The sequence below is a fragment of the Herpailurus yagouaroundi genome, unplaced genomic scaffold (assembly GCF_014898765.1).
Source record: "Herpailurus yagouaroundi ecotype Mexico unplaced genomic scaffold, PumYag 139, whole genome shotgun sequence".
NCBI lineage: Eukaryota > Metazoa > Chordata > Mammalia > Carnivora > Felidae > Herpailurus > Herpailurus yagouaroundi.
The window spans coordinates 43,716,923-43,742,326 of NW_024412394.1; the positions used below are offsets into that span (position 1 = coordinate 43,716,923).

Below are 25,404 nucleotides of genomic sequence, written 5' to 3' on the forward strand. Positions count from 1 at the left end.
GACAGACAGTGCTGAAGGCTGGGCTTTTGTCTGTGGCTTAGATTCTAAGTCAGTCAACAGTGTACTAATTGTGCCCCAATATAGCCCTGCTCAGCAGTATAAGAGAAGTTTTATTGGAGTGATTAGGAAAAGTGGTTGGTGGCTAAAGACAGTTCAAAATAAAAAAATATGCCTTACCATTGTATTTTATCATAAAATGTGTAAATGCACACGATCTGTTAGCTCTTACTGAAATCTATGCTTTGCATCTGCTGATGTGAGGGATTCCATGACCACATGTTTACATAAACGTGTGTAATGCATTTGTCACAATATCCAATTTCAGCTTCTTGAAAGTGGAAGGAGAACTAAAGCCACTTCTGAGACAATTTTTGGTGCAAATCCTGGATTTTTATTGTTTTCTAATCCTTTATCATTGTCTTGTCAAGTACTTTCACGACAATTTTTAAAACTACTGAATCTTTCCTGGAATTCATAATTTTGTTTTCACAGAAATGATAACTTTTTCTTTACACATGCATATTTATTCACTTGCCAATCAAATTCTATAATTACAATAACAAGTTCAACAGGTATGAATGAGTTTGGGAATCAACAGAACTACTCTTAAGAAGCTGACCATTGATTTCCGGTAGCGGCAGTTTGAGCGGCCAACGAAAGATGGGTCAAAGTCAGAGTAGTAGTCATGGCCCTGAAGGTGTCAAGAAGGATGACAAGGACAAGAGAAAGAATTACAAACCTCCTGTACCAAACAGAGTACCAACCAAAGGGACTGATGCTGCCAGCAAGCTGCCACTGGTGACACCTCGCACTCGGTGCCGCTTAAAATTACTCAAGTTAGAATTAAAGACTATCTTCTCATGGAGGAAGAATTCATTGGAAATCAGGAACAAATGAAGCCTTTAGAAGAAAAGCAAGAGGAGGAAAGATCAAAGGTGGATGATCTGAGGGGGACCCCAATGTTGGTAGGAACGTTGGAAGAGATCATTGATGACAATCATACCATCGTGTCCACATCTGTGGGCTCAGAACACTACATCAGCATTCTTTCCTTTGTAGACAAGGACCTGCTGGAGCCAGGCTGTTCAGTCCTGCTCAACCACAAGGTACATGCCATAATAGGGGTGCTCATGGATGACACGGATCCCTTGGTCATGGTGATGAAAGTAGAAAAGGCCCCCAGGAAACCCAAGCTGATATTGGGGGGTTGGACAACCAAATCCAGGAAATTAAGGAATCTGTGGAGCTTCCTCTCACTCATCCTGAATATTATGAAGAGATGGGTATAAAGCCCCCAAAAGGGTCATTCTCTATGGACCAACTGGCACAGGTAAAACCTTATTGGCCAAAGCGGTAGCAAACCAAACCTCAGCCACTTTCCCAAGAGTGGTTGGCTCTGAACTTATTCAGAAGTACCTAGGTGATAGGCCCAAACTCGTTTGGGAGTTGTTTCGAGTTGCAGAAGAACATGGGCCATTCATCGTGTTTATTGATGAAATTGATGCCATTGGAACAAAAAGATATGATTCAAATTCCAGTGGTGAAAGAGAAATTCAACGAACAATGTTGCAACTGTTGAACCAGTTGGATGGATTTGATTCAAGGGGTGACCAGAAAGTTATCATAGCCATAAACCAAATAGAAACTTTGGATCTAGCACTTATCAGACCAGGCCACATTGACAGGAAAAATGAGTGCCCCCCCAGCCTGATGAAAAGACTAAGAAGGGCATCTTTCAGATCCACACAAGCAGGATGATGCTGGCTGATGATGTGACCCTGGACGACTTGATCATGGCTAAAGATGACCTCTCTGGGGCCGATATCAAGGCGACCTGTACAGAAGCTGGTCTGATGGCCTTGAGAGAACACAGAATGAAAGTAACAAATGAAGACTTTAAAAAATCCAAAGAAAATGTTCTTTATAAAAAACAAGAAGGCACCCTTGAGGGCCTCTACTTGTAGTGACCACATCTGCCTTCAAAGAAACGGTCAGGAGCATCCTGACTCCTCGGAGGGATGAGGCTGGAAAGCCACCCAGAGGAACCCATGTTCCAGTTGATCTTTCTTAGCAAAACTTCCCGTGTCCCTTTTTGAGCGCGGTGTGTAGGGTGCCCGCCAGGCTGCCTTCATGTGTTGGCCACGTGCAGTGCTCTCCCCCCAATAAAGTGAGCTCCTCCTCCTCAAAAAAAAAAAAAAAAAAAAAAAAAAAAAAAAAAAAAGAAGCTGACCATTCAACATGTGGAAATAGCAGTGTGGGGCATACTAGTAGGCCACGAGTTGTCAGGCCATAAGAATGTACACCTTTTACAAAGAGGATGGAGAGGACCAGTTAACCTGAAAAATAAGTTAAGTGGGGGTATTGAAATAGTTATCTGTTATACTGAATGTTTGTATCCCTCTAAAATTTGTTCAAGGCCTAAACTCCACGTGACTGAATTTTGAGTAAGGAAATAATTAAGAGTCAAATGAGGTCTTAACGTTGGGGCTCTGATCTGAAAGGATTAGTATCCTTATGGGCAGAGATACCAGAGAGCTTGCTTACTGTCCACACTGTGAGGACACAGAAAGAAGGTGGCCGTCCACAAGCTGGGAAGAGGGCCCTCACCAGAAACTGACCCCGTGGACCTCGATCTGGGACTTCAGCCTCTAGAACTGTGGGAAAATAAATGTCTATTTTTTCAGCCACCAAGTCTGTGGCAATTTGCTTAAACCACCCAGTCTGTGGTATTTTGTTATGGAAGCAGACTAATGCACTATCCTTTTATACTTAATATTTAACACCATGTCTTTGGTTCTGAGGAACACTTAACAGTAAAGTTCGTTGGATCAATACAAAATTATTACCATTTCTGGAGAACTGACTTACAGTGCAGAGCCTAAGCTAATAGATCCTGCTTGACAAACAGTATATTCAATTTTATTTTGGGAAAATACTGGTATGTATTTACAGGCCTAATTCTAGTAGTGAACTATTGAATATAGCTATTTAAATCAGCTCCTGAGCTTATCACGAAAAAATAATCACAGAGAGATCTTTATAAGTTAGACATCTCTTCTTCCTGTTGTATCTGTTAGCGAGAGTCTTGGGGTATTACTGTAGCTATATTATATAATTATGTTATATAATTAGTATATCTAATTATATAATTGGTATGTGATTATATAATATAGCTACAGTAATACAGTAAAAGCTATAGGTATACTATACCATATAGTATATGCAGTGACCTTTGAACAATATGGAGCTTAGGGGTGCTGACCCCCATGTAGTCAAAAATCTGTGTATAACTTTTGACTCCCTGGATATTTAAGCACTAATAATCTACTGTTGACTAGAAGCATTACTGGTAACCTAAACAGTCAATAAACATGTATTTTGTATGCTATACATATTATATACTGTATTCCTACAATAAAGCTAGAGGAAAAAAAATATTAAGAAAACCATAAGAAAGAAAATATGTTTACAGTATTGTAGTGTATTTATCAGAAAAAATCTGCACATATGTGGATCTGTGCAGTTCAAATCCATGTTGCTCAAAGGTCAAATGTATATATACATTGATATCCCATATACTATACTATACCATACACTACATGATATGTAGTAATATTATACAGTTAAGAGGGATATAAGGATTGGAAAAAACTCACAAAACTGTCATTATTTTCAACTTATATGCTTTCCCACTAAAGATATCCACAGGAACCAACAGGTAAATTGTTACACAAACCAACTATATTCCCCCACACACAAAAAAGCAACAAATAGTTCAAAAATGTAATTTTAAAGATGTCATTTATAATAGCAAGAAAACATGTATGGTATATAGGAATAAATCTTTTGCAAGGATGTAAGGCGTTTTTTTCCTTTTTTTTTAGAGAGAGAGAGTGGGGAAAGAGAGAGTCTTAAGCAGGCCCCATGCTCAGCATGGACCCCAATGCTGAGCTTGATCTCATGACCATGAGATCATGACCTGAGTCAAAATCAAGAGTCGGTGGCTTAACCAACTGAACTGCCCAGGAGCCCCTGTGTAAGGCTTTCATAAGAGAAAAATAGAAAACTTTAATTAAAAAAACAAATGCTCACAGATGGGAAGTCTCAATAACAGAAAGACATCTGTTCTCCCCAAATCCAAAGTCCTTTTTTGATTTAAAAAAAAAAAAAAAACTTTTTTGCTAAAAGTTAACCAGTATTATCCTAAAGTCCATTTGAATGAACAAAGGGCCAGGAGTTGCCAAAATGTTTGAAGAAGAACAGGGGGATTCACTCTTCAAAATATCATGCACCTTGTATCCTGAAGCTATAGTAATTAGAACATCATGGTGTCAGACAGAATAACACACTAGGGCAGGGATAGAACAAATAGATTGATGGAAGGCCTATAAATAGTTCCACTTCCATATGGAAGCTTATTATATAACAGAGCAGGCATTGCAAATGAGTGGGGACAGTGTGGGAATAGCTAGTTTTCCATACTGAGAAAAAAAGTGCCTCCATCTCTAGTTCATATCATTTCCCAAAACAAATTTCAGGTGAATAAAAATGTTAATATGGACAGAAAACCTTTAAAAATTCTATAAGAAAAACATTTAAAAAACATAGCCAAATAGAATATTGTACACCTGAAACTAATATACCACTGTATGCTAATTATACTTCAATAAAATATATATTAAAAATAAAAGTCAAAAATTAAACAACACCCATTTATTAACTCACAGTCCTGTGGGTCAGAAGTCTAGACACAGCATGGCTGGGTTGTCTGCTCAGGATCTCAACGGCTAAGTCAAAGTATTGGCTAGACTGAATTCACGTTTGGAGGCTCTGGGGAAGAATTCCCTTCTGAACTCATTCAAGTTTTTGGCAAAATTCAGTTTCTTGCCATTGTAGGACAGAGGTCCCCTTTTGCCTTGCAGGCTCCCAGCCAGGGGCTACTCTCAGCTCCTAGAGGCCACCTGTATTCCATGCCACATGACCCCCTGTATTTTCAAAGCCAGCAACAGAAATTTTCTCCCTTGTTAAATTCTTCTCATGTTTAAACTCTCTCTGACTTCCTGTTTTACCTCTAGAGTCAGATTGAAAGGATGATATGATTAGGTCAGACCCACTCAGACAATCTTTCCATCTCAGGGTCAGCTGATTTAGGACCTTAAGTTACATCTGCAGAATTCTTTTTATAGCAACACCTAGATTAGTGTTTGATTGAATAACTGGAAGAAAGTGTACATATACCAGGGGTCAGGAATTTAGAGAACCAAATTCCACCTACCACAGACTGGAACTAGGGAGAGTATAGAATAGAAATTCAAAACCAGGGGAGTTATTAAGTAGTGGCCATAGATGTGCTCAATGTTTAGTGTTAAAGATGGGCTACTATGGCTGGCTCATGAAATTCTGAATGCTTAAAACTTAGGAGAAGAAAACAAAGGCCAGAAATCTCTGTGATCTTGGCAGACTGAAGCTCAGTAAGAGGTACCATAGGCGGGGGTTACTGACCATAGGCAGGTCAATGGAAAACTACTTTGCTATTTGAACCCGCTTTTGAATTAGCACCATTGTAAATGGTAGGTAAATGTAATACAAAATTAAATATAACTGAATATAAATATAAACGAAGCATTTTTTTTTTTTCTTTTAGAGAGAGAGAGAACGCACGCACTATGCAAGCAGGGGAGAGGGGCATAGGGAGAGACAGAGAGATAGTCCAAAGCAGTTTCCATGCTCAGTGTGGAGCCCAATGCCGGGCTCGATCCCATGACCCTGGGATCATGCCCTGAGCCAAAATCAAGAGTCTGATGCTCAACAGACTGAGCCACCCAGGTGCCGCTACAAAGCATTTTAAAAAACCAGAATATTTATAAAGGTGAAAAGAATGGGACAATTTAAATTTGGGGGAATTGTGTTTTATTTCCTATACACATATAGACCATGTTTCATTCTTCTATATGTCTACATAGCAGCTATTCCTATTTTTAACACATGGTAAGGGAAATTATAAAAAGTTGATTGTTCAATTAGTAATAATGATAGGTTGGCATTTAATACTCCCTTGGTTATGGTCCATCTTATCTTTTTCTCAGTTATCTTTTCCTACTTTCTTACTTGTACTTTATATACCAACAAAACAGAATTGTTCCTTTTTCCCTAAATCCATCACTACACCTTTGGCCATGTGTCTACCTCTAATAATACCTTCAATGTCATCAGATTCTTTTCTATTTTTAAAATGTTTATTTATTTTTGAGAGAGAGAGAGACACACACACAGAGTGCAAGTGAGGGAGGCGCAGAGAGAGAGAGACACACACACAGAATCTGAAGCAGGCTCCAGGCTCTGAGCTGTCAGCCCAGAGCTCAACAAGGTGCTTCAACCCACAAACTGTGAGATCATGACCTGAGCTGAATTCGGATGTTTAACCAACTGAGTCACCCAGATGCCCCTATCAGATTCTATCAAATTTAATGGTACCTATAAAATTTTACTGATCCTTTAGGGCCCATTTCAAATATCCCCTCCTTCATGAAGACTTCTTTGATCTATCCTAGCCTCTGTTGAAAATAATCTTTTCTGCCTGAACTCCCTCAGCACTTTGTTCAAACTTAAGGTTCATGTCACTTCCTACCTTACCCTGTGGTTATTTGTGTTCATACTGTAGCTCCCCCTACTTGACTGTGTCTTTGTGCAGTAGTAATTTGGACTGTTTCATTTCAGATTACCCATTGGACCTGGAAGAATACTTAGCATTATAAGTATTTAAAAATTGTGGATTAATCTAGCTAATGAATATATCTTTTTGTCCATATCACAGCGTCAAATCAAAGTAAAAGAAATTAATATAATTTCTGCTGCTAGAGAAGACCTTAGTCTCATCAAATAGACCTTTGTTACAATTATATTGCACAAATTATTTCTCAAAACTCCCCCAAATTTCATTTCACCATTTCAGTGAACAAACACTTGGTTAAACATAATCCCCACACATGCACAGACTTGCATCATACCTGTGTGCAGCAAGTGTTGATCAGATCAACCGCCAAGGGAAGTAAGTTCCTCTAGACTGCCCCAAACCTTTCCCAAAATCTCTCTTCCCCTGAAGCTTTCCAAAACAAAGTCTCACCACATTACCAGAGAGGGAGAGAGGAAGGAATTTCCGTAAGAAATTAGTGGGAAAAAAGAGTCAACATGAAGACAAAATAATAAATGTTTCTCCTATGTCAGAAGGGGCTGACGTCATCCTCTAAGGCGTTCATGAATTTTATTGTCCTAAGTTTTTATGGAAATGTATACTGAATTATATTAGGACATCATTCATATCTGCCCCTTGAGATTGTTTATGAACATACAACTTTTTTCTTCTAACGCTTGAATTAAATTCTGGCTAACAAGTTAAAACAGTTTGACAGAACCCTTTATCCTGATAGACCATTATGTTGTCATTTACCGATTACTTCACTCTAGTGAAATAATGAGATTAATGAAGAGATATCATTGAATTAGGAAATATGTTTTTTAAACTCATCACTTATTTACTTAAGAATTAAAGGCAACATTCACATGGCACACTATAAACTCAGGCACAGGTACACACATACGTGTTTGAACACACATATGCACAACACATACCCATTCACATGCACATACAAACACACATATCTATACCTATGTACCACCCACACATACTTTGTAATAGGAAACCAAACAGTGTCACATGGCGAAAATGGTAACTACAATGCAAAAGTTTAAAGGTAAGTCCTGTGACTGTGAATTTTGGCACAAGCTTTTTGAATTACTAATTTATTCCCTGAATCATCAAAACATCACAAGGTAATATAATAGAATAGACAAAATAGGAGGGAAATTTTTGACAGTCCAAAAGAAGCCAGCAAAGGAGGAGCAAAGACAAAAGAACATATGAAACAAGTAAAAACAAACACTGAGAAGGTAGGTAGGCTTAAAATCAGATCAGTAATTACATTAAATATGAAAAGACTAACCATTCCAACTATAAGGCAGATATGATTAGATTGAGTAAAAAACCAGATTCGACAATATTTTTGTAAGACACAAACTTTAAATGTTAAGACACAGAACAGTTGAAAGTAAAATGATGAAAACATAAATACTGTAGACCATGTAAACACTAAACATAAGAAAGCTTAAAAATTAAGGTTACATTTATAAAAATTATAGGTGTGATAGGGGCTCTTGTACCCCAATGTTTATAGCAGCACTTTCAACAATAACCAAATTAAGGGAAGTGCCTAAATGTCCATCAACTGATGAATGGATAAAGAAGATGTGGTTTATATATACAATGGAATACTACTTGGCAATGAGAAAGAATGAAATCTGGCCATTTGCATCAACGTGGATGCAGCTGGAGGGTATTATGCTAAGTGAAATAAGTCAGGCAGAGAAAGGCAGATACCATATGTTTTCACTCTTATGTGGATCCTGAGAAACTTAACAGAAGACCAGGGGGAGGGGAAGGGGAAAAAAAAATTTACAGAGAGGGAAGGAGGAAAACCATAAGAGACTCTTAAATACTGAGAACAAACTGAGGGTTGATGGGAGGTGGGGGAGAGGGGAAAGTGGGTGATGGGCATTGAGGAGGGTACCTGTTGGGATGAGCACTGGGTGTTGTATGGAAACCAATTTGACAATAAATTATACTAAATATAAAAAAATAAACTGATGGAAAAGGCATGGCCTCTCTTTTGAGAAAGAAACCATGAATCAAAAAAAAAAAATTATAGCTGTGGATATAGTATCAAAGTAGACTCTAAGGCAAATGTATTATCAGATATAAAGAGGGGCATTTAATAATGATAAAAGGGTCAATAGGAAGATATAATAATCCCTAATGTGTATGTGCCTGATAGTATACCTTCAAATAGAAAGCAGAAATTGACAGAAATAAGTAGATAAATCCACAAGTAGAATTGGAGATTTAAAATATTTCTTTCTGTAAGGGGTAGAAAAGACAAACAAAACTTAGTAACAATATATAAGATATGAACAATCTGACCTAAATAGACATTTGTAAATTACTTATAGTTTATTATAGCCAACAACTATGAAAAAGAAGAAAGCATACTATTTTTTTATTTATATATAAAATTTATTGTCAAATTGGTTTCCATACAACACCCAGTGCTCATCCCAAAAAGGTGCCCTCCTCAATACCCATCACCCACCCTCTCCTCCCTCCCACCCCCCATCAACCCTCAGTTTGCTCTCAGTTCTCAACAGTCTCTTATGCTTTGGCTCTCTCCCACTCTAACCTCTTTTTTTTTCCCCCTTCCCCTCCCCCATGGGTTTCTGTTAATTTTCTCAGGATCCACATAAGAGTGAAAACATATGGTATCTGTCTTTCTCTGTATGGCTTATTTCACTTAGCATCACACTCTCCAGTTCCATCCACGTTGCTACAAAAGGCCATATTTCATTTTTTCTCATTGCCACGTAGTATTCCATAGTGTATATAAACCACAATTTCTTTATCCATTCATCAGTTGATGGACATTTAGGCTCTTTCCATAATTTGGCTATTGTTGAGAGTGCTGCTATGAACATTGGGGTACAAGTGCCCCTATGCATCAGTACTCCTGTGTCCCTTGGATAAATTCCTAGCAGTGCTATTGCTGGGTCATAGGGTAGGTCTATTTTTACTTTTCTGAGGAACCTCCACACTGCTTTCCAGAGCGGCTACACCAATTTGCATTCCCACCAACAGTGCAAGAGGGTTCCCGTTTCTCCACATCCTCTCCAGCATCTATAGTCTCCTGATTTGTTCATTTTGGCCACTCTGACTGGCGTGAGGTGATATCTGAGTGTGGTTTTGATTTGTATTTCCCTGATAAGGAGCGACGCTGAACATCTTTTCATGTGCCTGTTGGCCATCCGGATGTCTTCTTTAGAGAAGTGTCTATTCATGTTTTCTGCCCATTTCTTCACTGGGTTATTTGCTTTTCGGGTGTGGAGTTTGGTGAGCTCTTTATAGATTTTGGATACTAGCCCTTTGTCCGATATGTCATTTGCAAATATCTTTTCCCATTCCGTTGGTTGCCTTTTAGTTTTGTTGGTTGTTTCCTTTGCTGTGCAGAAGCTTTTTATCTTCATAAGGTCCCAGTAATTCACTTTTGCTTTTAATTCCCTTGCCTTTGGGGATGTGTCGAGTAAGAGATTGCTACGGCTGAGGTCAGAGAGGTCTTTTCCTGCTTTCTCCTCTAGGGTTTTGATGGTTTCCTGTCTCACATTCAGGTCCTTTATCCATTTTGAGTTTATTTTTGTGAATGGTGTGAGAAAGTGGTCTAGTTTCAACTTTCTGCATGTTGCTGCCAGTTCTCCCAGCACCATTTGTTAAAGAGACTGTCTTTTTTCCATTGGATGTTCTTTCCTGCTTTGTCAAAGATGAGTTGGCCATACGTTTGTGGGTCTAGTTCTGGGGTTTCTATTCTATTCCATTGGTCTATGTGTCTGTTTTTGTGCCAATACCATGCTGTCTTGATGATGACAGCTTTGTAGTAGAGGCTAAAGTCTGGGATTGTGATGCCTCCTGCTTTGGTCTTCTTCAAAATTACTTTGGCTATTCGGGGCCTTTTGTGGTTCCATATGAATTTTAGGATTGCTTGTTCTAGTTTCGAGAAGAATGCTGGTGCCATTTTGATTGGGATTGCATTGAATGTGTAGATAGCTTTGGGTAGTATTGACATTTTGACAATATTTATTCTTCCAATCCATGAGCAGGGAATGTCTTTCCATTTCTTTAAATCTTCTTCAATTACCTTCATAAGCTTTCTATAGTTTTCAGCATACAGATCCTTTACATCTTTGGTTAGATTTATTCCTAGGTATTTTATGCTTCTTGGTGCAATTGGGAATGGGATCAGTTTCTTTATTTGTCTTTCTGTTGCTTCATTGTTAGTGTATAAGAATGCAACTGATTTCTGTACATTGATTTTGTATCCTGCAACTTTGCTGAATTCATGTATCAGTTCTAGCAGACTTTTGGTGGAGTCTATCGGATTTTCCATGTATAATATCATGTCATCTGCAAAAAGCGAAAGCTTGACTTCATCTTTGCCAATTTTGATGCCTTTGATTTCCTTTTGTTGTCTGATTGCTGATGCTAGAACTTCCAGCACTATGTTAAACAACAGCGGTGAGAGTGGGCATCCCTGTCGTGTTCCTGATCTCAGGGAAAAAGCTCTCAGTTTTTCCCTGTTGAGGATGATGTTAGCTGTGGGCTTTTCATAAATGGCTTTGATGATCTTTAAGTATGTTCCTTCTATCCCGACTTTCTCAAGGGTTTTTATTAAGAAAGGGTGCTGGATTTTGTCAAAGGCCTTTTCTGCATCGATTGACAGGATCATATGGTTTTTCTCTTTTTTTTTGTTAATGTGATGTATCACGTTGATTGATTTGCGAATGTTGAACCAGCCCTGCATCCCACGAATGAATCCCACTTGATCATGGTGAATAATTCTTTTTATATGCAGTTGAATTCGATTTGCTAGTATCTTATTGAGAATTTTTGCATCCATATTCATCAGGGATATTGGCCTGGAGTTCTCTTTTTTTACTGGGTCTCTGTCTGGTTTAGGAATCAAAGTAATACTGGCTTCATAGAATGAGTCTGGAAGTTTTCCTTCCCTTTCTATTTCTTGGAAGAGCTTGAGAATGATAGGTATTATCTCTGCTTTAAACGTCTGGTAGAACTCCCCTGGGAAGCCATCTGGTCCTGGACTCTTATTTGTTGGGAGATTTTTGATGACCGATTCAATTTCTTCGCTGGTGATGGGTCTGTTCAAGCTTTCTATTTCCTCCTGATTGAGTTTTGGAAGCGTGTGGGTGTTCAGGAATTTGTCCATTTCTTCCAGGTTGTCCAATTTGTTGCCATATAATTTTTCATAGTATTCCCTGATAATTGTTTGTATCTCTGAGGGATTGGTTGTAATCATTCCATTTTCATTCATGATTTTATCTATTTGGGTCATCACCCTTTTCTTTTTGAGAAGCCTGGCTAGAGGTTTGTCAATTTTGTTTATTTTTTCAAAAAACCAACTCTTGGTTTCGTTGATCTGCTCTACAGTTTTTTTAGATTCTATATTGTTGATTTCTGCTCTGATCTTTATTATTTCTCTTCTTCTGCTGGGTTTAGGCTGCCTTTGCTGTTCTGCTTCTATTTCCTTTAGGTGTGCTGTTAGATTTTGTATTTGGGATTTTTCTTGTTTCTTGAGATAGGCCTGGATTGCAATGAACTTTCCTCTCAGGACTGCCTTCGCTGCATCCCAAAGCGTTTGGATTGTTGTATTTTCATTTTCGTTTGTTTCCATATATTTTTTAATTTCTTCTCTAATTGCCTGGTTGACCCACTCATTCGTTAGTAGGGTGTTCTTTAACCTCCATGCTTTTGGAGGTTGTCCAGACTTTTTTCTGTGGTTGATTTCAAGCTTCATAGCATTGTGGTCTGAAAGTATGCATGGTATGATTTCAATTCTTGTAAACTTATGAAGGGCTGTTTTGTGACCCAGTATATGATCTATCTTGGAGAATGTTCCATGTGCACTCGAGAAGAAAGTATATTCTGTTGCTTTGGGATGCAGAGTTCTAAATATATCTGTCAAGTCCATCTGATCCAATGTCTCATTCAGGGCCCTTGTTTCTTTATTGACCGTGTGTCTAGATGATCTATCCATTTCTGTAAGTGGGGTGTTAAAGTCCCCTGCAATTACCACATTCTTATCAATAAGGTTGCTTATGTTTATGAGTAATTGTTTTATATACTTGGGCGCTCCGGTATTCGGCGCATAGACATTTATAATTGTTAGCTCTTCCTGATGGATAGACCCTGTCACTATTATATAATATCCTTCTTCATCTCTTGTTACAGCCTTTAATTTAAAGTCTAGTTTGTCTGATATAAGTATGGCTACTCCAGCTTTCTTTTGGCTTCCAGTAGCATGATAAATAGTTCTCCATCCCCCTCACTCTCAATCTAAAGGTGTCCTCAGGTCTAAAATGAGTCTCTTGTAGACAGCAAATAGATGGGTCTTGTTTTTTTATCCATTCTGATACCCTATGTCTTTTGGTTGGCGCATTTAATCCATTTACATTCAGTGTTATTATAGAAAGATATGGGGGGGGCGCCTGGGTGGCTCAGTCGGTTAAGCCGCAGACTTCGGCTCAGGTCATGATCTCGCGGTCCGTGAGTTCAAGCCCCGCATCGGGCTCTGTGCTGACAGCTCAGAGCCTGGAGCCTGTTTCAGATTCTGTGTCTCCCTCTCTCTGACCCTCCCCCGTTCATGCTCTGTCTCTGTCTCAAAAATAAATAAACGTTAAAAAAAATTAAAAAAAAAAGAAAGATATGGGTTTAGAGTCATTGTGATGTCTGTATGTTTTATGCTTGTAGTGATGTCTCTGGTACTTTGTCTCACAGGGTCCCCCTTAGGATCTCTTGTAGGGCTGGTTTAGTGGTGACAAATTCCTTCAGTTTTTGTTTGTTTGGGAAGACCTTTATCTCTCCTTCTATTCTAAATGACAGACTTGCTGGATAAAGGATTCTCGGCTGCATATTTTTTCTGTCTAGCACACTGAAAATCTCGTGCCAATTCTTTCTGGCCTCCCAAGTTTCAAAAGAGAGATCAGTCACTAGTCTTATAGGTCTCCCTTTATATGTGAGGGCACGTTTACCCCTTGCTGCTTTCAGAATTTTCTCTTTATCCTTGTATTTTGCCAGTTTCACTATGATATGTCGTGCAGAAGATCGATTCAAGTGACGTCTGAAGGGAGTTCTCTGTGCCTCTTGGATTTCAATGCCTTTTTCCTTCCCCAGTTCAGGGAAGTTCTCAGCTATTATTTCTTCCAGTACCCCTTCAGCACCTTTCCCTCTCTCTTCCTCCTCTGGGATACCAATGATGCGTATATTATTTCTTTTTAGTGTATCACTTAGGTCTCTAATTTTCCCCTCATACTCCTGGATTTTTTTATCTCTCTTTTTCTCAGCTTCCTCTTTTTCCATAACTTTATCTTCTAGTTCACCTATTCTCTCCTCTGCCTCTTCAATCCGAGCCGTGGTGGTTTCCATTTTGTTATGCATTTCGTTTAAAGCGTTTTTCAGCTCCTCGTGACTGTTCCTTAGTCCCTTGATCTCTGTAGCAAGAGATTCTCTGCTGTCAGCTATACTGTTTTCAAGCCCAGCGATTAATTTTATGACTATTATTCTAAATTCACTTTCTGTTATATTATTTAAATCCTTTTTGATCAGCTCATTAGCTGTTATTTCCTGGAGATTCTTCTGAGGGGAATTCTTCCGCTTGGTCATTTTGGATAGTCCCTGGCGTGGTGAGGACCTGCAGGGCACCTCCCCTGTGCTGTGGTGTATACCTGGAGTTGGTGGGCGGAGCCGCAGTCAGACCTGATGTCTGCCCCCAGCCCACCGCTGTGTCCACAGTCAGACTGGTGTGTGCCTTCTCTTCCCCTCTCCTAGGGGCGGGATTCACTGTGGGGTGGGGTGGCCTGTCTGGGCTACTTGCACACTGCCAGGCTTGTGATGCTGGGGATCTGGCGTCTTAGCTCGGGTGGGTAGGCAAGGTGCACAGGGGCAGGAGGGGCAGGCTTAGCTTGCTTCTCCTTAGGTGATCCACTTCAGGAGGGGCCTTGTGGCAACAGGAGGGAGTCAGATCCGCTGCCGGAGGTTTGGCTCCACAGAAGCACAGAGTTGGGTGTTTGCGCGGAGCGAGCAAGTTCCCTGGCAGGAACTGGTTCTCTTTGGGATTTTGGCTGGGGGATGGGCGGGGGAGATGGCGCTGGCGAGCGCCTTTGTTCCCCACCAAACTGAGCTCTGTCGTCAGGGGGCTCAGCAGCTCTCTTTCCCTTTGTCCTCCAGCCTTCCCGCTTTCTGAGCAGACCTGTTAACTTATGACCTCCCAGACGCTAAGTCGCGCTTGCTGTCGGAACACAGTCCATCAGGCCCCTCCGCTTTTTGCAAGCCAGACTCGGGGGCTCTGCTTGGCCGGCGAGCCACCCCTCCGCCCCGGCTCCCTCCCGCCAGTCCGTGGAGCGCGCACCGCCTCGCCGCCCTTCCTACCCTCTTCCGTGGGCCTCTCGTCTGCACTTGGCTCCAGCGACTCCGTTCTGCTCAGAATACATACTATTTAAATGTACATATGCGACTCTTGATCTCAGGGTTGTGAGTTTGAGCCCCATGTTGGGTGTGGAGCCTACTTAATTAAAAAATAAAAATTAAAACAAATAAAAGCACAAAAATCATTCACTGAAGTAGACCATATTCTGGGTTATAAGGCAAGTCTTGATAAATTTCAAAGGACCAAAGTCACCCAGAATATATTTTGTGACCACAATAGTATTAAAATAGATGTCAGTAACAAAAATATAGAAATCTCCCTAATGTTTGGAAATTGAGCAACACATTTCTAAATTGTTTACTGGCCAAAGGAGAAGTCATTAGGGAAATTAATTAGAAAATTAACAAAATATGCAAGATCTGTATAGTGAAAACTATCAAACATTGCTCAGAAAAACTAAAGAAGACCCAAATAAATGGAGAGATACACCATTGATGTGATATTAAGATATGAATTCTCCCTAAATTGATCCATAGATTTAACACAAATCCAATCAAAATCCCAGCAGGCTTAATTTTTTTATGTGATAGAAATCAGTAATCTGAACCAATAATTTATTTGGAATTGCAAAGGACCTCGACTAGCTAAAAGCAATCTAAACAAACAAACAAACAAAAAACGAAACCCATTGGAAGACCTATATGAACAGATTTTTTTTTTTAAGTAGGCTTCATGCCCAGCGCAGAGCCCTACATGGGGCCTGAACTCATGACCGTGAGATTAAGACCTGAGCTGAGATCAAGAGTCGGACACTAAACCAGCTGAGCCACCCAGATGCCTCCTGGCACTAACAGATTTTAAACTTACCCTAAAGCTTTGGTAATTAAGACAGCGTGATATTGGCATAAATATAGTCAAACAGATCTACAGAACTTAACAGCCTGGAAATAAGTCCAGGTATATATGTTCATTTTATTTACTAAAAAGATATTCATGCTCTTCAAAGAGAAAGGATGGTATTATTAATAAGTGATACTAGAGCAATTAGACATTGATGTGATAAAGAAAACTTGACCCTTATCTTACACCATACACAAAAAATCAATTCTAGGGAGATCAAATGTCAACTTGAAAGCTGAAACTATCTTGAGATAAGAGTTTTTAAATAGGACACAAACAGCACAAACCATAAAAATGTTTAATTAATAAATTGGTCTTCATCAGTATTTAAAAATTTTCTCATCAGAAAGTACTATTCACGTAGTGAAAAAGGTGCTCCAGAAGCTGGAAGAATGTGTTCACAATATGTATACCTGAAAAAGGACTTGAATACAGAATATATGAAAGACTCTTACAATTTAATAATAAAGCAGCAAACAATGCAATTTTTGAAAATTTAAATTTTAGTTAACATAAAGTGCAATATTGGTTTCAGGAGTGGAATTCAGTGATTCATCACTTACATAGAACACTCAGTGTGCATCACAAGTGCCCTCCTTAGTACCCATCCCCCATCTAGCCCATCCCCCACCCACCTCCCTCCATCTTCCCTCAATTTGTTGCTCTATTATTAAGAGTCTTTTGTGGCTAGTTTCTCTCTCTTATCTTCCCCCCTTCCTATATGTTTGTGTTTTGTTTTATAAATTCCACATATGAGTGAAATCATATAGTATTTGTCTTTCTCTGATTTACTTACTTTGCTTAGCAAAATACATTCTAGCTCCATTCACATTGTTGCAAATGAAAAATTTCATTCTTTTTTGATGGCCGAGTAATATTCCATTGTGTGTGTGTGTGTGTGTGTGTGTAATTTATAAATTATAATTTATAATTGTGTGTGTGTATATATATATTTGTATATACGTGTGTATATATCTGGCTATTATTGATATTGCTGCCATAAACATTGGAGTGCATGTACCACTTTGAATCTGTATTTTTGTATCCTTTGGGTAAATACCTAGTAATGAAATTGCTGGATCATAGAGTAGTTCTATTTTTAACTTTTTGAGGAACCTACATACTGTTTTCCAGAGCAGCTGCACTAGTTTATATTCCCAATAAGAGTGGAAGAGGGTTCCCTTTCTATGCATCCTACCAACATCTCTTTTAACTTCAGCCATTCCAACAGGTGTGAGGTGGTACCTCACTTTGGTTTTGATTTGTATTTCCCTGATGATGAGTGATGAACATCTTTCATGTGACTGTTAGCCATATGGATGTCTTCTTTGGAAAAGTGTCTTTTGCCCATTTCTTAACAGGGTTGTTTGTTTTTTGGGTGTTGAGTTTGATAAGTTCTTTACAGATTTGGATACTAACCCTTCATCAGATATGTCATTTGCAAGTATATTCTCCCATTCTATAGGTTGCCTTTTAGTTTGTTGATTGTTTCCTTCATTGTGCAGAAGCTTCTTATCTTGATGAAGTCCCAATAGTTCATGCTTGCTTTTGTTTCCCTTGCCTTTGGTGATATGTCTAATAAGAAGTTGCTATGGCTGAGGTCAAAGAGGTTGCTACCTATGTTCTCCTCTAGGATTTTGATGCTTTCCTGTCTCACATTTAGGTTTTTCATCCATTTTGAGTTTATTTTTGTGTATGTTGTAAGAAAGTGGTCCAGTTTCATTTACTGTCCAGTTTTACCAACACCATGGTTTAATAGTTTATTTTTATTGCAAAATAATGTTCCATTATTTGGATGTACAACAGTTTGCTTATGCATTCACCTACTGAAGGGCATTTTGGATGCATCCAATTTTTGGCAATCATGAATAAAGCTGCTACATTCACATGCAGGTTTTGGTATGGATATATATATTCAAGTCATTTAGTAAATACTTAGGGGCACTATTACTAGATTTTATTGAGACTATGTTTATCTTTGTAAGAAACTGCCAAACTCTCTTGAAGTAGTGGTACTATTTTGCATTCCTACCAGCAATGGCAGAGTTCCTGTTGCTCCACACCCAATTCAGCATTTGGTGTTGCCAGTGCTTTGGATGTTAGCCATTTTAGTAGGTATGTAGTGGCTAGTTTAATTTGTAATTCTCTAATGACTTCTGATGTTAAGCATCTTTTCATATGTTTATTTCCCATCTGTATGTATTCTTTGGTGAGGTGTCTGTCCAAGTTGTTTGCCCATGTTTTAATTCCTTATTGAACTTTAAGTGTTCTTTCTAGAACACCTGGGTGACTCAGTGGTTTAAGTGTCTGACTCTTGGTTTCAGCTCAGGTTATGATCTCGTGGTTTGTGAATTTGAACCCTGCATCCGGGCTCTGTGCTGACAGCACAGAGCCTGCTTGGGATTCTCTCTCTCTTCCTCTCTCTCTAGCCCTCCCCTGCTCACACACACGTATACTGTCTCTCAAAATAAATAAATAAACTTAAATAAAAAGAGTTCTTTCTATATTTTAGATACCAACCCTTTGTCAGATATGTACTTTGCAAATATTTTCTCCCAGTCTGTTGATTCTGTTTTCATTCTATTAACAGTGTCCTTTGCAGAGCAGACATTTTAAATTTTAATGGAATACAAGTTGACAATTTTTCCTTTCATTGATCATAGTTTTGGTATTATATCTAAAAGTCATCATCAAATCCAAGGTCACATAGATTTCTCCTATTTATCTTACAGAAGTTTTGTGGCTTAGCATTTTACATCTGTAATCCACTTGGAGTTCATTTTTGTGAAGGGTATCCTTCATGTGGATATCCAGTAGTTTCAGCACCACTTATTGAAAAGACGATCCTTTTCGCCACTCAATTGCCTTTGTTCTTTTGTCAAAGATCAGCTGACTATATTTGTGTGGGTCTATTTCTAAACTACTCTGTTCATTCTATTGGTCTATTTGTCTATTATTTTACTAATACCTAACAGTGTTTATTACCATAGCTTTATATTAAGTTTTGAAGTTAGGTAGTATCATTCCTCTTTGTTCCTTGCCAGTGATGTGTTGGCCATTATGGGTGTTTCACCTTTCCATATAAATTTTGAATCAGTCTGTTCATAACCACCAAAATAATTTTCTGGGATTTTGAGAATGTGTAGAGTCTATAAATTAAGTTGGAAAGAATGAATATTTTGACAATACTGAGTCTTTTTATCCATGAATATAGGATATCTCTCCATTTACTTGGATATTCTTTGATTACTTTCACCTGAATTTCATAGTTTTTCTCATATAGATCTTACACATACTTTGTTAGATTATACTTGAGTATTTATTAAAATTTTTTTTAGTGTTAATGTAAATGGTATTTCTTTTTAACTTGAAATTCCAATTCTTCATTGCTGGCATATAGGAAAATTGACTTTGGACTATTGATCTTGTATCCTGCAACCTGGCTGAAATTGCATACTGGTTCCAGCAGGTTTTTTTTTAATTGATTCTTTGGTATTTTCTACATAGACATTAATGCTACCTGTGAAAAAATACAGCTTTATTTCTTCCTATATAATCTGGATTTTGTTTCTTTTCTTATCTTTTTGCATTAGCTGGAACTTCCAGTATGATTTTGAATAGGAGAGAGAGGTGAGAGGGGACATCCTTGTTTTGTTTCTGATTTTATGGGACAAAGCATCTAGTTTCTCACCATTAAATATGATCTTACCTATGCATTTTTTGTAGGTGCTGTTTATCAAGTTAAGGAAGCTCCTCTGTATCCCTTCTTTGTTGGGAGTTTTTATTATGAACTGGTATTTGAGTTTGTCAAATGCTTTTTTCATCATTTATTAATATTATCATATGACTTTTGTTTTTTATCCTGTTGATGTGATGGATTACACTAGCTGGTTTTTAAATGTCGAACCAGCCACACATACCTATAATAAATTCCATTTGTTCTTGGTGAAGTATACTGAAGTCTGCAACTTACTTTGAAATGCATTTTAAAAAAAAAGATGGATAGAGATATATAACAAAATGTTAGAAAAAATTATAAATCTATATAGACAAGGAATACAGAGCCAGAGTCAAACATAAAAATGAAAGTGATGTGACTTGTGGTGTTTTTGTTATTGTGGGCAATTTTTTTTTCTTTTCAATTTAGGGCATTCTAAACATTGCTAAAAACTTTTTAAAAGCATCAGTGGCAAGTCTCCACTGAGTGTTTAAAAGCTTCTTATAATTCCCTAAACATGTTACTGTTTTAAAACTCATTTTCTGGGGCGCCTGGGTGGCGCAGTCGGTTAAGCGTCCGACTTCAGCCAGGTCACGATCTCGCTGTCCGTGAGTTCGAGCCCTGCGTCGGGCTCTGGGCTGATGTCTCAGAGCCTGGAGCCTGTTTCCGATTCTGTGTCTCCCTCTCTCTCTGCCCCTCGCCCGTTCATGCTCTGTCTCTCTCTGTCCCAAAAATAAATAAAAAGGTTGAAAAAAAATTAAAAAAAATAAAATAAAATGCTTTTTCTTTTTTAAATTTTAGAGAGGGATAGCATGAGCAGAGGAGAGAGGCAGAGGGAGAGAGAGAGAGGGAGAATCTTAAGCTGGCCCTATGCTCAACAGGTATCCCAATGAGGGGCTCAATCCCACGGCCCTGGGATCATGACCTGAGACAAAATCAAGAGTCAGATGCTCAACCAACTGAGTGACCTAGGAACCCAAGGAGACTCTTAATGATAAATTACAAACTGAGGGTTGATGGAGGGAAGTGGGTGGGGGGTGGGCTAAATGGATGATGGGCATTAAGGAGGGTACTTGTCGGGATGAGCACTGGGTGTTATATGTGAGTGATGAATCACGAAATTCTATTCCTGAAATCAATATTACACTTTATGTTAACTAACTAAAATTTAAATAAAAATTTGGGGGAAAAAGTGCTTTGAGTTCTTGACTGGTGGGAGAACTGACCTGCTTGCTTCCTTAGGCACTTTGCTGAACTGCCTTTGGGGAGCAAATAAAGGCAAAAACCTCACAGCCACACAGATGGAGGCTGACATTACTCACCATCTACTTGCTGTGGGCAAATCCAATAAGCTCTCATGACTCCTATTTGTTCCTGTATAAGTGGAAATGGTGCTCATGTGTTGTAGCAATAAAATCAAAAATGTCACTAAGGAATGGAGTTCTTTGGCCCTAGCAGGTGTGCAATAGATGTGAAAGGGTATATACTTTTTCTTAAAAGATTTATTCTATTTTTAGAGAAGCAGTGTGGGAGTTGGGTAGAGGTGAAGAGGGAGAGACAGACAGAGACAGAGAGACAGAGAATCTCAAGCATACTCCACACTTAGCATGGAGCTGGACTCAGGGCTCAATCCCAACACTCTGGGATCATAACCTGAACCTAAAGCAAGAATCATATGCTCAAGATTTAGCTTCCCAGGCACCTGGGGAATATACATTTTGAACCTCTTCTCCAACATTGTGTGTTTATGCCCATCAGTTGGTTGGAAGGGATGGAGTTAGGAGTCATAAATGGACTCACAGGAGGCACTGTTTGTGGCTTAGCTTCCTATACCCTTCAGGTCTGCTGAAGCCTCTAAAGGATGTGCTCGATTTTTACCGTTGTAGAAAAAAGATGCCACTTTATTAAAATAGGTTATGTCTAGAGGTGACTGAGTGGCTCAGTAGGCTAAGGGTCCAACTTTGGCTCAGGTCATGGTGTCAGGGTTTGTGAGTTTGAGCCCCACATTGGGCTTTCTGCTGTCAGCACAAAGTCCACTTTAGATCCTCTGCCCCCCCCCTCTCTCTGTCCCTGGCCCGCTCGTGAGCATGCACTCTCTCTCTCTCTTTCTCTAAATAAACAAATAAACAAACAAACATAAAAAAAAGTTATGTCTACAAGAAACAACTTGTCACTTTCTGCTTTTTAGTCTAATGGTCAAAATTCTGTCCAATATAACTTTTTCACTAACAGCAGAAACATTCTTTCTCTTGAACCTGGTGCACTTTTTTTCTGTATTAAAAAAAAATCTAACTAAACACATAATTGATTCTTTTTTTTCCTAATGTCCTAAATTTTATAAGGACACTCTAGGCAGTATGGGTAGGAGTGAAGGAGTTAAACTTATAGTAAAGAAGTGTCTGCCAGCCACTCAGCACATGTCTATTCATCACCACTTGGATTTGAAGGATGATTTCCCTGATCTTGAAGTTCCATAAAGAAAACTACATGTTTCTGCATTTGGGTTGCTCTTCTATTGCAACTCTGAAAAACTGTTTTTAAGAGAAAAGAGGACTAAATTACCACAAAAGGATGTCTTTAATAGACAGAGTTCATATCAAACATCTAAGCCTAACAATATCAAAAGGAAATGTTTATTGTTGCATTTTTTCAGATGTTTTCAGGCCTAGAGAAAAACTTTGACATTTCAAATGAATAAAGCTTAATTATCCACAATATGCAAGTTATTGTGCTAGACATATTTTGGAAATGTAACAATGAAATAGAGAAGGTCTCTATCTCACAGGACAGAAATCTCAACATTTCAAACATCTTATGGTAAGAGCAATACCAGCACGAGTGGGAAAAAGGATAGCAGCGCTGACCTCACGGAGAAGGGGGCGTTTGGGTGTAGATACAAAGCAGCTTCAGTGAAAGGGTCTTTTTAGGAAGGGACATGTATCAGAGTCCTCCAGAGAAACAGAACCAAAAGGATACATGCATAGAGAGGAATATTTACTTCAAGGAAGGGGCTTATGGGATCGTGGAGGCTTGGCAAATCCCAAATCTTTAGGGGAGGCTGGCCAGCTGGACCGAGACAAGAGTTGCATTTCTAGCCCTAACGTGGTCTGCTGACAGAATCCCCTCTTCTTCCAGAGGCCCACCCACATCATGGAGGGCAATCTGCTTTACTTAAAGTCTACTGATTTAAGGGTTAATCTTATCTAAAAAATACCTGCACAGAAATACCTAGAATGTTTGACCAAATATCTGGGTAGCATGGCCTAGTCAAGTTGACATGTAAAATTAATCATCACACAAGAGTTTTGAGGTGAGGAGGGAAAAGCAGAAAACAAAACAAAACAAAACAAAACAAAACCCTATGTCAGACACCTTTGATCTCTCAGAAAATGAAGGATTTGCTGAAAGGAAGGAGGGGGGGTTGGTGGCAACTAAAACCACCCCTTGGGGACAAGGATGAGATTTGGGGATGTGGAAAGAATTAGGAAAAACACTCAGAATAACCTTTACCTTTTAAGAAATGTTGAACCTAAGTCAGGTTTCTTCCTCTTTTTTTTCTTCAGCATGCTTTCTAAAATAGGAGGAGCTGTGGAATTATACCAAGTGAAACACGAGTCCCAGAAACCCACTCACTAACCCACTGTATGACCTTGGGAAAATTATATGAATTCTCCCAGTCTCTGCTGTAAAGAGTAAATAAAATGACTTGTGTAAAAATGTCTGGAGCAGGGAGTGGTTACTTAACCCAGGGGTGATCTTGCCCCTCAAAGGACATTTGGCAATAACTAGAGACATTTTTGGTTGTCACAACTGGTGGTGGGGTGGGGGTGGGAGGTTGGTGATGTATTTATTATTAGTCTCTAGTGAGTAGAGGTCAGGGCTGATGCTACTAAACATTATTTAATGTACAAGACAGCGCCCCCATCCCATCCCCTGACAAAGAACTATCCAGTACAAAATGTCAGAGTGCCAAGATTTAGAAACCCTGCTCTAGAACAATGTCCAAGGCATTATAAAAACAGGAAGTATTGGTTTCTGTCTTTATATTAATCATGGTAAACCAAATGGAATAGAATTTTTACCCATAAGTGGCCACAACTAAAGGCTTGGTTTTCTAACATATTTAAAATATTCTGCTGTAAAGAAGACTAAAGTGGAATTTAGAGACAAAAAGAAGGAAACTCCATTCAGAAATAAAATTCTCTCACAAAAAAAAAAAAAAAAAAAAAAAAAAAAAAGAATAGGAAAGAAATCAACTTCAAGAAATACCAGAAGTCTAACTCCTGGTTATAAAAGGGCCCTGCTGTTCCTTTTGAAAAGCTCTGGGCCAGGACAGACTCATTCTAATATATCGTGTGCTGTAGAACCAAACTTTGAGGGAAACATTCAGTTGAGTTAGACTTACATTTATAAACTTATTTATACATTTTTCCTATATCAATGATATATTTTAGAAACAAAACAGGGAACCCAGCAAATTGAATGGTTAGGTGTTATCCAGGCTTATGTGTAACTTCTTAGCTAAAAACAAAACTGAAATTCTTGAGGCATCTGGATGGGCCAGTTGGTTAAGTGTCTGAGTCTTGATTTCTGCTCAGATCATGATCTCAAGCTTTGTGAGATACAGCACAGTGTCGGGCTCTGTGCTGACAGTGCGGAGCCGGCTTGGGATTCTCTCTTTCCCTCTCTCTCTGCCCCTCCCCCCCAAATAAACAAATTAAAACTTAAAAAAAAAACAAAAACGCTGAAATTCTTAAGCAGCTTCAGTGCCAACTTTGTACAGCTTTATCTGAAATATCTCAGTATCTTTGGTTTCTCTAAGAGTGTAGACACTGAACAAATATGCAAAAAATAAGGTAGTTTTAATTCTTCCAAAGTAATATGACCATATTTGCATCAAAAGTTCAAATTATTTCTCTTCTATTTTGGTAGGGCTGGGAGGGAGGAAAGCTCTGTAAACCCATTAGCTAACTATCTAGCGCTTTGTAATGCTGTCACACACAAATCCCACTTTTGTTTAGCCTTTTTCTTTACATTGTGGCACAACTTGCAAAAACAGGCTATTACTTGTTAAATGTGGACAGGAGTTTTGAAAATTACTTTGAATTTAAGGGTGAGTTCTAAAAAAAAGAAGTCAGATCAGTTAAAAATAGGATGAGGAAGAAACTACATGTGAGCCCTGATGTCTGCTCACTGGCCAGAGGCCCAGAATTCCTTCGTTGGCCTCAAGTAACAGATTAAAGTCTAGAGAAAAGGGGAGGGACCATTACCCCCGGAACTGGACTGAGAAGTATCAGTGGAGGTTAGTTAGGGAGGAACTCAAGGCCATGGATGAAATCAATCATGTCACCCTTGTGAGTTGGGTAGGGAGTGTTTTCTAAGAGCACTGAAAATAGTAGCTGCCATCTGAGGAGAGCCTACTGTGGGCCAGGCACTTATAAATATTCTTTTAGTTGATCCTATAAACAAACAGCCTTTCAGGGTTGAGAGAATTGTTCCCCTTTTTCATGTAAGACAAATTAGGCTGAGAGAGAGAGAGAGAGATTATGTAAACTGCCTGAGTTCATCCAGCTGGTAAATAGCCATGGTGGGATTCACACCTAATACAGGGGGAATGTTGAATGACTGAGAATCATACCTTTATTTGTGCATGTCTATGATGAAAACGGATCTATTGTGGGTTTTTAAAAA

At 38.8% G+C, this 25,404-nt stretch overlaps 1 pseudogene; it reads left to right on the forward strand.

Annotated features, from left to right (window-relative positions):
- Positions 1-641: 641 nt before the first annotated feature.
- Positions 642-2,181, forward strand: LOC121029733 (26S proteasome regulatory subunit 4-like; annotated as a pseudogene).
- The last annotated feature ends 23,223 nt before the right edge of the window (positions 2,182-25,404 follow it).